Source organism: Gorilla gorilla, chromosome 5 (assembly GCF_029281585.2).
Source record: "Gorilla gorilla gorilla isolate KB3781 chromosome 5, NHGRI_mGorGor1-v2.1_pri, whole genome shotgun sequence".
Taxonomy (NCBI): domain Eukaryota; kingdom Metazoa; phylum Chordata; class Mammalia; order Primates; family Hominidae; genus Gorilla; species Gorilla gorilla.
The window spans coordinates 28,744,635-28,757,361 of NC_073229.2; the positions used below are offsets into that span (position 1 = coordinate 28,744,635).

Genomic DNA, 12,727 nt, shown 5'->3' on the forward strand with positions numbered 1-12,727 from the left:
TTACATTTTGTACTAGAAAATGAAGATCCAGTAAAATGTCACATTTCTGTGGGAATGTAACAATCAGGGCTTTTGTTGTTTAAATGGAAGGATGCAGGCTCCATTCTGTGTAACACCAAAGAAATATGACATGTTTGAGAAATTTTGTATTTTTTTGCATGGTGGCCTTACTTTCTTGTTGTTACTCATTTTTGGGGTGGGGGGAGGTCAGTGGAAAGTGCTTATAGAAGTTTAGAAAAAGATAGATTCCGCTGCTAAAGGAAGGAAATACGGTATCCATTTTTTCAAATGTTTTACCTATTAAATTGTGAAAATAATAGTATAGATACCCTTTCAAAGTTCTAAATTGGTTAACTTTCCCCCAAAAAACTAACAAGTGAACCTAAACAGCTACAATATAAACTTTTATAAACATGGTCTAGGACCAAATATTCTACCTGTCATAGGAATGATTACACCACAGAAGGAAGTGAGAATCAGTCATACTTGCCTTCTTGCTTATGACATGTCATTGCTGTCTGTGTAGGTAAAAATCTATTACTATAGTTAGTCATCTAAATTGCCATAGGAAACTGGTGTGTGTTCAGTGCCTAACTGCAGCTTAACCACTTCTAAAACTTGAACCATAAATGCTTCATACGTATGTGGATTTTCATAACGTCAGAATGGGAGTAAGGCACAGAGTATTTAAAATAAAGGTATTTTTCCAAATAAGGTCTAAAAGGAAAACATGAACTCCCTCCTCTCCCTGGCTCCCTACTCCTGTTAGTCGTAAAGCTTGCCCAAACACATCCTCTCCTTCCCACCCTTCCACCCTCCCTGTGCCCTTGCCCAGGACTTCATTAGCCCACATTTGCATCTCTACAGCCTCCTATAGGCTGCCTTGAGACCTGAGGCCTTTCCAGCATATCCTCAATACTACTGCTAGGCCTCATCTATTAAAAATATTACTTTGGGCTTATCATCTTCTCTCTTTATACTCTCATCACTTCCTTGCTTTAACTTGCAGATGGCCACTTGAGTCCTGGCAGCTCTCCTGATTGCCCCTCGTACATACATACACTGGAACCCTCCCACTGAACTCCTGTATCCAGATGTTCCACCATCACGCTCCAAATCCGGCCTGGCAAATGCCACCTTGCTCCTCTCCCCAAGTCAAAGATTTCAGGGCACTGACTTTCATTCAGTCACTCGAGCTAGCAATCTAGAAGTTATCATTGGCTCTTCCCATGTCCTCAGCAGCACAGACAGCTCATAAGTCCTGGCCCCACTGGGTTGTGCCCATCTGCCTTCCTTACATTCACTTCTTGTGGCTTTTGCCTAGATGAGTAGACTTTGCAATATAATGCTGTACATTGAGGACATAGAAAGAAAATATGAGAAAGTATATGTATTTATGTTAAAAGGTAAGAAATTAAGCTTTCTTAATATTTGCTATAAAGATAGACACTGGGTCCTCAATTTGTCTCTTATGTTCCATGTTCACATGTCAAATAGAATAATAGGAAGTATCCTGAGGGCATGGTAGGAGTTGCACTGTCAGTGTGTCACTCTGTTTTGCTGTGTCCTTGCTATGAGTTGTTTTCAATGGGCCTAATTTTGTAAAAGCAAGATTTTAAAATAACAGGCCATCACTAAAATGGCCAGGCAAACCGTTTCTTACCACCAGGAGTTTTCCAGCTTTTTTCTTGGCAAAGTATTTAAAGATAAGTTACACGTATTTTTTATTTCTTTTAGATGAAAGTGTCCTAAGTTAGATTCCTGGGAAGAAAATTCTGACACACATTCTGCAGGATGATTATTAGGGCTCATCCTTGGTTTCAACACCCATAGAAGGAAGGAGGAAGAAGAAATCGAACAGAAGGACAGAAGTTGAGATGCATTTCAGGCCAGGATTCTTGGCTGAACCCACAGGAGCTCTGGAGCTAGAATGGCCCTTCAGAGTTGTCCTGAGTTGGTCTGAGATGGCCAGTTCTTTATATTCCTGCATGGGATAGTCACTGGATGTCCACCCCAGGAAGGGGTGTGGCCAAGACAGTCCCTGAAATGCCCGCCAGCACTCCCTACACCTGGAGCGACAAGACCAACATCACAGGGGGAATGCACTGGGTGATGGATCACAGCGTTCATCCCAGAAGATGAGGATACAGAATTGGCTGACAGCTACGTTCTAAATGTCAGTGTTCTCCAAAATTCATATGTTGAAACTTAATTCCCAATGTGATGGCATTAGGAAGTGGGGCCTTTGGGGGAGGGACTATAGGTCATGAGGGTGTAACCTTCATCAATGGGATTAGTGTCCAGAGAGCTGCCTTGCCCTTCCACCATGTGAGGACATAGTGAGAAGGTGCCATCTGTGAACTAGGAAGTGGGCGCTTACCACCAGACACCCACTCTTCTGGCAACTTGATCTTGAATTTCCCAGCCTCCAGAACTCTGAGAAATCAATTTCTGTTAATTATAAGCTACCCAGTCGATAGCATTTTGTTAAAGCAGCTGGAACTAAACTAAGACACTGACGCTTTCTGCGACAAAAAGATAGAGTGAGTCTCTATAGCATACCATGTAACAGATGTTTTTGGAAAAATAACCTCATTTCATATGTTTCCTCAAGATAAAAAGAATGTCATAACAACAAATGAGAAAATAGTTGCTTTAGAAATATTGCACCCTATGGAGAGAGTATTTTGGATTTTGGTTTTTTGTTTTGTTTTTTAACTTTTGTTTTAGGTTTGGGGGTACATATGCAGGTTTGTTATATAGGTAAACTCATGTCACAGGGGTTTGTTGTACAGATAATTTCCTCACCCAGGTACTAAGCCTAGTACCCAATAGTTGCTTTTTCTCCTCCTCTCTCTCCTCCCACCCTCCACCCTCAAATAGGCCCCAGTGTGTGTTGTTCCCTTCATTATGTTCATGAAGTTGAGAGAGTGTTTTGAAAAAAGAATGTTGGAAAGTATTTCCACTGTTAGATGATTTTAAGTCAAAAAGTTATACAACAGTGTGACCTATTTGCACACAAGCATGGACACAGAATTGTGTCATATGTTTAAAACTTTTCTAGATCCTTTTGTGGTTCATAAGCTTGATGATTGAGTTTTCACGTCCACATGTGAGATATGCCTCCCTTGAGCCTTGTCATTGGCACATTACCTGCCTGATGTGAACAATAAAAATAAAAAATAAAAATTTGCTAAGCAGAGTTTCTGTGGATTTCTAACTTATTTATAAAAACAATAAAAATGTAACATATTCCATTTAGTGTTCAAGAACAACTAAGTAACAGTAAAGATGGAAATTTGCTAGCCGAATTTCAAGAAAAATCTTTGTACAGTAAGTGGATGAGATTGAAAAAAATGTGTGTCACAATTCAAAAGTCAGTCAGAAGCCTGGATAACATAGTGAGCCTCTGCCTCCACAAAAATTAAAACTTAAAAAAATTAGCCTGTAGTCCTGGCTACTTGGGAGGTTGAGGTGGGAGGATCGCCTGAGCCCAGGAGTTTGGGGCCATGGTGAGCCGTGATCACACCACTGCACTCCAGCCTGGGCAACAGAGCGAGACCCTGTCTAAAAAAAGAAAAGAAAAAGACAAAAGTCAGTCAGAGGGGCACTGCTTTCATTTGGAATTCTTCATCTTTTTGAGATATTAAAGAAAAATGATTTCTCACCACACTGCTGACACCAAATGTGGGAGTGTGTGTCCACAAGAACCAATTCTCCGACCCTCTATACACAAACTGAGTGTCCTACAGTTCATTTCCTTTTTTTTTTTTTGAGATGGAGTCTCAATCTGTGGCCCAGGCTGGAGTGCAGTGGCACAATCTCAGTTCACTGCAAACTCTGCCTCTGGGGTTCAAATGATTCCCCTGCCTCAGCCTCCCAAGTAGATGGGATTACAGGTGCCCACCACCATGCCCAGCTAATTTTAGTGTTTTTAGTAGAGACGGGGTTTTGCCATGTTGGCCAGGATGGTCTTGAACTCCTGACCTCAGGTGATCCTCCTGCCTTGGCCTCCCAAAGTACAGGCGTGAGCCACTGCACCCAGCCCTGCAATTCATTTCTGACACTAACTATCCAGAGTTAGTGCAGCCCCCACGGGTTATGGGTCCATTCAGATTCCAGTGCCAGATCTGGGCCTCCTGTATGTCTGAACAATCAGCTATAAATCTGTACATCAGGGCTCTCCACCATCCTCTCCTCGTGCTCCGTAAGTTGTCAGAACAGCTCAGAGAACTCAGGGAAACATTTTACCTTCATTGACTGGTTTATTATAGAGAATATGATAGAAGATACAAATGAACAGCCAGATGAAGAGGTACATAGAGCAAGGTCCCAAGCACAGGAGCTTCTGTCCCCATGGAGTTGATATGCGCCAACCTCCCAGCACATGGTTGTACTCACCAACCCAGAAGCTTTCTGAATCTGGTAGTTTAGTGATTTAGTGGAAGCTTCATCATGGAAGCATGACTGATTATTAATTCAGTCACTAGTCCCTCTCTCTTCCCCAGAGGATGTGGGGTGGGGCTGAAAATTCCAAGCTTCTAATCATGGCTTCGTCTTTCTGGTGACCAGCTCCATTCAGGAGCTTCATTCAGCCAGTTGCCTGGCTAGAACAAAAGACATTCCCGTCGTCTTTTGGACATCCCAAGAATTTTCAAAGGATTTGGGACCTCTGTCTCAGGAACCAGAGTGTATTAGTCCATTCTCACATTGCTATAAAGAAATACCTGAGACTGGGTAATTTATAAAGAAAGGAGGTTTCGTTGGCTCACAGTTCTGCAGGCTGCCAGGAAGCATAGGGGCTTCTGCTCCTCGGGAGGCCTCAGGAAGCTTCCAATTATGACGGAAGACAAAGCGGTAGTGAGGCATCTCACATGCCCGGAGCAGGAGCAAGACAGAGGGGAGACGCTACACACTTTTAAACAACCAGATCTTGAGAGGACTTATTATTGTGAGAACAGTACTAAGAGGATGGTGCTAAACCATTCATGAGAAATCTGCCCCCATGGTCCAGTCACCTCCCACCAGGCCCCACCCCCAACACTAGGGATTACAATTCGCCATGAGATTTGGGTGGGGACACAGATCCAAACCATATCACAGAGTTGAGGACCAAATATTAGAATAAAAGATGCTCTTAGTACTCTTATTGCTCAGGAAACTACAAGAGTTTTAGGAGCTCTGTGTCAAGAACTGGAGACAGAGACCAAATATATATTTCTTATTATGTCATAGGTATTTTTTTAAATTATGACAAATATTAAAATTAAGTATTAAGATAAAGTGAATATAGGTCATTGAACTGCTAAACCTCAAAGTATTAATCATTTTCAAAAGATTTTTTGAAGTAATGAAGACTATTTGGTGATTGTTATGGATTGAATTATGTCTCACAGAAAGTTAAGTTGAAATCCTTATCCTCAGTTCGTATTTGGAAATAGGGTCATTGCAGACATAATTAGTTAAATTAAGATGAGGTCATAAGGTTTTTTTTTTTTTTTTTTTTGAGACAGAATTCCACTCCTGTTTCCCAGGGTGGAGTGCAGTGGCGTGATCTCCACTGACTGAACCCTCTGCCTCCCTGGTTCAAGCGATTCTCCTGCCTCAGCCTCCCAAGTAGCTGGAATTACAAGCAGCCACCACCACACCCGGCTAATTTTTGTATTTTTAGTAGAGATGGGGGTTTCACCCATTGGCCAGGCTGGTCTTGAACTCCTGACCTCAGATGATCCATCTGCCTCAGCCTCCCAAAGTGCTGGGATTACAGGCGTGAGCTACTGTGCCCAGCCGGTAGGCCCTTATATGACTGGTGTCCCTATAACAAGAGGAGAGGGCAGATACACATAGAGGAGAGGACCAGGTAAGGAGGAGTCCAAGAGTACATTTATGTTGCCACTAGCCAGGGAACACCTGGGGCTATCCAACACTGGTAGAGGCAAGGAAGAATCCTCTCCTAGAACCTTCGGAGGGTCCATGGCCCTCCTAGCAGCTTGATTTTGGACTTCTAGCCCCTACAACAGTGACAGAATAAACTCCTGTTGTTTTAAGCTACTCAGTTTGTGGTTCTTTGTACTTCGTGGTTCTGGCAGACTAACATAGTGATATTAAAAATTTTCTCTACTATTAAAAATAAAGTTTTAGGTGGGGGAGATATCACCTTCACCAAATGCAGCACATTTGTGTGTTTTTAACATTCAGAGAATTCTACCTTTTAAGGTTCTTGAGGTGACTTGCAAATTAACTAAGTTTTAAAGTAACCTTTTTTTTCCATTGTAAATATTTCTAAAAATACTACCCATTGGAAATTAGAAAAGTAGAGTACTTTTCTGAATCCAGTCCTACTTTTATTTTACACAGTATTTCACAGCTGTGATCTCTGGAGCCAAAGCTAACAGCTGGAAAAAATAGTTTGTATGAATTTCATGAAGTATGTCTCTGGGCTTTTGTAAATAATTTTAACTCAAATGAAACTACTTCTTGCAATACAAAAATAAAATTTAAAAAACTTAAATATTTTATTTATCTTCATCTCATCCTCTAGCATTTCTTTTTCTGTACATTCCATAATATAAAGTAACAAGTGTGATAATTTGTAAACAAATATGTATTAAAGGTGTGTGCTCAAAATTTTTTTGTTGTAACTTAAGAATGGCATACAATAAAAAAATACTTGAGTATGTGCTGGAAATTGTGTTTGAAAAGGTGCTTGTAGAAATCATTTGAGGCCTAGGATGATGAGCTTATTTCTTTGTTTCTGCCAGGCCTTAAGGCTACACTAATCCAGGATTCCCCTAATCCAATTTCAGAAATTGAACTTTTCTGGGTCAGCCCGATCAGTCAAAGCCAACCAGGCTTCAGGTGTATTTTCAGCCGCCCCTTTATTCCTGTGGTGAGGCCCTTCGGGGTCTGAGCTCTCTGTGCCTGGGATTCTCCAGAACTCCAGTCCCACAACTCCAGCTTTGCCCTTGTCACCCAGAGTTGTGGAAAGCACTGCTCAGCCTCATCTTAGGACCTCTGAATGCCCTCCCTGGGTAAAAGAGCCTCCAAACACCTGGTTCTTGTTTTAGATTTTCTATTTCTATCTTCTCCCCAATCTTGGCCCACTTATTTCTCGTTGTCTCATTAACTCTTTCACTTTTTTTTTGAGATGGAGTTTCACTCTTGTTGCCCAGGCTGTAGTGCAATGGCCCAATCTCGGCTCACTGCAACCTCCGCCTCTTGGGTTCAAGCAATTCTGCCTCAGCCTCTTGAGTAGCTGGGATTACAGGCACCTGCCACCACGCCTGGCTAATTTTTTGTATTTTTAGTAGAGACGGGGTTTCTCCATGTTGGCTAGGCTGGTCTCAAACTCCTGGCCTCAGGTGATCCACCTGCCTCTGCCTCCCAAAGTGCTGGGATTACAGGAGTGAGCTACCGCGCCCAGCCGATGTTTGTAAAAAGATTTTTGTTTTAATTCTGACTTTTTAGTTGGATTCAGCTAGAGAATTGGTCCAATTTGTTTAGTCTACGATTACCAAAGGCATAATCAAAAACATTTAGAGACTACTGTCTTAGACTATGCCAGCAATCTCTTAATGAATCTGCAATCTTTTCTTACCCCGATCTCTCCTCCACTTTACTGCCAGATCAATATTTTTAAAACAATGTTCCCATCAAGTCGTTTTGACTTGAGAGTCATCAGTGACTCACTGTGTAGTGGCCCTGTACTATAATAATTTGGTGAAACTGGAATTTTCCAGTATTTTCTTTCCTTTATGTTTCTGGATCAGCGTTGGCCAATAAAGACACGTTGGATGATATTTGGGAGGTTGAAATGAAGCAGCTGCCATTTTTTTTATGCTTTAGTGACTGGTGAAGGGCAGGCATATTGTCACTGCTCTGCAGCTAGCTCACCTCATAGGTATGGGAAAGCACCCCAAAACACAGTTCCCCCATGTACTGTATTGAGCAGTGTTGTCCTGTCAAAATTCACATTCACCAGTAACATCAGAATGTGACCTTATTTGGTAATAGGGTCTTTGCAACTGTAATTAGTTATATTAAGATTAGGTCCTAATGGATTACGGTAGGCCCTAAATCCCATGACTAGTGTCCTTATAAGAAGGCCATGTGAAGACACGGCTACACAGACATGCAGGGAAGACTGCTGTGTGACGGTGGAGGCAGAGATTGGAGTGATGCAGATTGGCCAAGGAAGGCCAAGGATTGCCACAGCCACCAGAAGCGGAAAAGACTCTCCCTTAGAGCCCTCAGAGGGAGCATGGCCCAGCCAATACCTTGCTTTTGGAGTCCTGGCTTTCTGAACTGTGAAAGACTAACTTTCTGTGGTGGAAGCCACCCAGTTTCTCTGGTACTTTCTTATGGCAGCCCTAGGAAACGAACACACTCCAGCTCCTGCCAGATCTCCCCCATCAGTTTCTTCAACTCCTGGACTGAGTGCATGCTCAGTTCCATAGTGAAGGGCACAAGCTTCTTCTACACATTATCTATGGCATCAAGGTTGGAAGTGGGGAGAGGAGGATGTTGGTTCCAGTTAGTCTTTGCAGGGTCTAGTTCTCTTTGTTGGTCCTAGTTTGCCCTTGCAGTTTCCAGTCGCCCTTACCCTTGTCCACATCCGACTTTCCTTCCCAACTGCTGTTTTAGCAACTGTAGGCTCAACACTAGGCATGGAAACAACAGCCTGCTTGGGCTGCTCTGTCAGCTCCCACAATTGCCTGAGACTTAACTCCTACAATAAATCCTGTATTCCAGGCCCCTTGTGGTGGTTCTGGCTTTCTGATCGAATTCTGACAGGCTCTTTTCCAAATCAAGTAAAAATGAATTGAATGCAAGCAATCCTGCTACCTAGTTCCTTCCCTTATATTAAAATAAATTAGGGCCAGGTGTGTTGACTCACACCTGTAATCCCAGCACTTTGGGAAGCTGAGGCAGGTGGGTCACTTGAGGTCAGAAGTTCGAGACCAGCCTAACTAACATGGTGAAACCATATCTCTACAAAAACATACAAAAATTAGCTGGGTGTGGTGGCGTGCACCTGTAGTCCCGGTTACTTGGGAGTCTGAGGCAGGAGAATCTTGAACCTGGGAGGCAGAGGTTGCAGTGAGCCAAGATCGCACCACTGCACTCCAGCCTGGATGACAGAGTGAGACTCTGTCTCAAAAAAATAAAAAAAATATAAATTAGGTTATTAAGATGCATGCATTTATTGAAGACATCCTAAGTGCAGGTGACACTGTGCCAAGTAAGCTCTTTCTATGTAGCATCTCATTACATTCTCAAAATGATTCCATGGAGAAGGTACTACAGTTGCCCCTTGAACAACACAGGGTGGGGGTAGGGATGCTAAACCCCCCACGCAGTGAAAAACGTGTATATAACTTTTGACCTCCCAAAAACTTAACTACTAATATTGTCTACGAATGACTAGAAGCCTTACAAATAACATAAACAGTCAATTAACATGTAGTTTGTATGTTATTTGTATTATATGCTATTATGTTATTTATACAAAAAAGTAAGCTAGAGAAAAGAAAATGTTATTAAGAAAATCATGCTGGGCGTGGTGGCTCACGCCTGTAATCCCAGCACTTTACGAGGCTGAGGCAGATAGACCACGAGGTCAGGAGATCGAGACCATCCTGGCCAACACGGTGAAACCCCGTCTCTACTAAAAATACAAAAATTAGCTGAGCGTGGTGGCGCGTGCCTGTAATCCCGGCTACTTGGGAGGCTGAGGCAGGAGAATCACTTGAACCCAGGAGTCAGAGGTTGCAGTGAGCCAAGATCGCACCACTGCACTCCAGCCTGGGCGACAGAGTAAGGGTCTGTCTCAAAAAAATAATAAATAAATAAAAAAAAGAAAAGAAAATCAGAAGGACTAGAAAATATATTTACTATTCATTAAGTGGAAGTGGATCATCATAAAGGTCTTCATCCTTGCAGTCTATACATTGAATAGGCTCAGGAGGAGGAAGAGCAGGGGTTGGTTTTGCTGTCTCAGCAATGGTAGAGGTGGAAGAAAACCCTTATATAAGTGAAACTGTGCAGTTCAAACCTATGTTGTTTGAGGGTCAATTGTATTATTATTAGTATTAAACATTAGTAAGAGGCTTAGAAAGATGAAGTCATTCAACCAAGTTAGTTAGAATTCAAACCCAGAGCTGAATTGCAGAGCAGGAACTTCACCACCATAGTCTCCCTCAGCTCCAAATTTTTCAGAACTGAAAGCAACTGTTATCTTTTCCATGGACTCTTTGGCATCCTGACCATCACTCTCACAAATGTACTCATGACCTCAAGAATTTGCTCATGGTTTTTCCCTCAATCTTTCCTTTCTCCAGATCTTTTCCTGTCTGTGGTACAATGGAAACGAAATTTTAAGTTATACTGACCTGTGTTTGGATGTCAGTTCAACTCATTACCCACTACAAATTTTTTTAGAGTCACTAAGCCTCAATCACATCTGAAAAATCCTATGTTATACATGTAAAGTAATATTTAAAATAGTCGGCCAGGCGTGGTGGCTCACACCTGTAATCCTAGCTCTTTGGGAGGGCGCGGCACGTGGACCACCTGAGGTCACGAGTTCGAGACCAGCCTGGCCAACGTGGCGAAACCCCGTCTCTACTAAAAATACAAAAATTAGCTGCGCGTGTTGGCACGTGCCTATAGTCCCAGCTACTTGGGAGGCTGAGGCAGGAGAATCGCTTGAACCTTGCAGGCAGAGGTTGCAGTGAGCCGAGATCACGCCACTGCACTCCAGCCTGGATGACAGAGACTCTGTCTCAAAAAGGAAAAATAAATAAGTCACATATATACACATCTGGTTCCCTCTTGCTAGACTGGATTTTTCGTCTTTTTATAAACTATAACCCATGGTAAGAATGTATTTTGCATTGCAACTCAGTTCACACACACACTCCACTAATACATACACCCACATACATAAATAACTGAAATAAAAGTTCCATGAGTAGTATTTGCCCTTACTAGTTGTGATATACATTTATAGATTCTATTCTAGTCGTTAAAGTACAAGTCATGACTCTCACTGAATTAATTTCAGGATGCACATGAGAGGTGACAGCGTGCTGGCAGTCCTCACGGCCCTCGCTCGCTCTGGGCACCTCCTCTGCCTGGGCTCCCACTTTGGCGGCACTTGAGGAGCCCTTCAGCCCACCGCTGCACTGTGGGAGCCCCTTTCTGGGCGGGCCAAGGCCAGAGCCGGCTCCCTCAGCTTGCAGGGAGGTGTGGAGGGAGAGGCGGGAGCCGTAACCGGGGGTGGGCACGGCGCTTGCGGGCCAGCTGGAGCTTCGGGTGGGCGTGGGCTTGGCGGGCCCCGCACTCGGAGCAGCCGGCCGTCCCTGCCGGCCCCTGGCAATGAAGGACTTAGCACCCGGGCCAGCAGCTGCGGAAAGTGTACTGGGTCCCCCAGCAGTGCCAGCCCACCAGCGCTGCGCTCGATATCTCGGCGGGCCTTAGCTGCCTTCCCGCGGAGCAGGGCTCGGAACCGGCAGCCCACCATGCCTGAGCCTCCCACCCCCTCCGTGGGCTCCTGTGCGGCCCGAGCCTCCCCAGTGAGCGCCACCCACTGCTCCACAGCGCCCAGTCCCATCGACCACCACAAAGGGCTGAGAAGTGCGGGCGCACGGCGGGACTAGCAGGCAGCTCCACCTGCAGCGCTGTGCGGCATCCACTGGGTGAAGCCAGCTGGGCTCCTGAGTCCGGTGGGGACGTGGAGAACCTTTATGCGTAGCTCAGGGATTGTAAATACACCAATCAGCACCCTGTGTCTAGCTCAGGGTTTGTGAATACACCAATCGACACTGTATCTAGCTACTCTGGTGGGGCCTTGGAGAACCTTTATGTCTAGCTCAGGGATTGTAAATGCACCAATCGGCACTCTGTATCTAGCTCAAGGTTTGCAAACACACCAATCAGCACCCTGTGTCTAGCTCAGGGTTTATGAATGTACCAATCGACACTCTGTATCTAGCTACTCTGGTGGGGCTTTGGAGAACCTTTGTGTCCACACTCTGTACCTAGCTAACCTAGTGGGGACATGGAGAACCTTTGTGTCCAGCTCAGGGATTGTAAATGCACCAATCAGTGCCCTGTCAAAACAGACCACTCGGCTCTACCAATCAGCAGGATGTGGGTGGGGCCAGATGAGAGAATAAAGGCAGGCTGCCGAAGCCAGTAGTGGCAACCTGGTTCTGTCCCCTTCCCCACTTGGGAAGCTTTGTTCTTTTGCTATTTGCAATAAATTATGCTACTGCTCACTTTTTGGGTCCATACTGCTTTTATGAACTGCAGTACTCACTGCGAAAGTCTGCGGCTTCACTCCTGAAGTCAGTGAGACCACGTAGCCCGCTGGGAGGAACAAACAACTCCAGACGCAGTGTTTTAACAGTTGTAACACTCACTGGGAAGGTCTGCAGCTTTGTTCCTGAGCTAGGGAGACTATGAACCCACTAGAAGGAAGAAAGTCTGAACACATCCAAACACCAGAAGGAACAAACTCCAGACACACCACTTTAAGAGCTATAACACTCAACCGTGAGGGTTGGTGGCTTCATTCTTGAAGTCAGTGTAGACCAAGAACCTACCAATTACGGACACACTCAGATGGGTCAACATTGAAAAACACTGAGCCAGACTGGGCTATTTTACAACAGGGAACATATTTATTTTTGTACTGCTACTGGCAAACAGTGCATGGCACGAA

At 44.2% G+C, this 12,727-nt stretch overlaps 1 protein-coding gene and 1 non-coding gene across 2 annotated transcripts in view; both read left to right on the plus strand.

Annotated features, from left to right (window-relative positions):
- LOC109027407 (uncharacterized) overlaps positions 1-3,195 on the plus strand; it is a 34,996-nt gene extending 31,801 nt beyond the window's left edge. The window contains exon 3 of the mRNA XM_063707284.1: positions 1,738-3,195. The gene's annotated coding sequence lies outside the window, so the exon portion shown is untranslated. The remainder of the gene's footprint in view (positions 1-1,737) is intronic.
- On the plus strand, positions 3,065-3,163 carry LOC115935188 (small nucleolar RNA U13). The gene has a single exon (XR_004070888.1). It is a non-coding gene; the product is annotated as a small nucleolar RNA U13 (small nucleolar RNA).
- Positions 3,196-12,727: the final 9,532 nt, after the last annotated feature.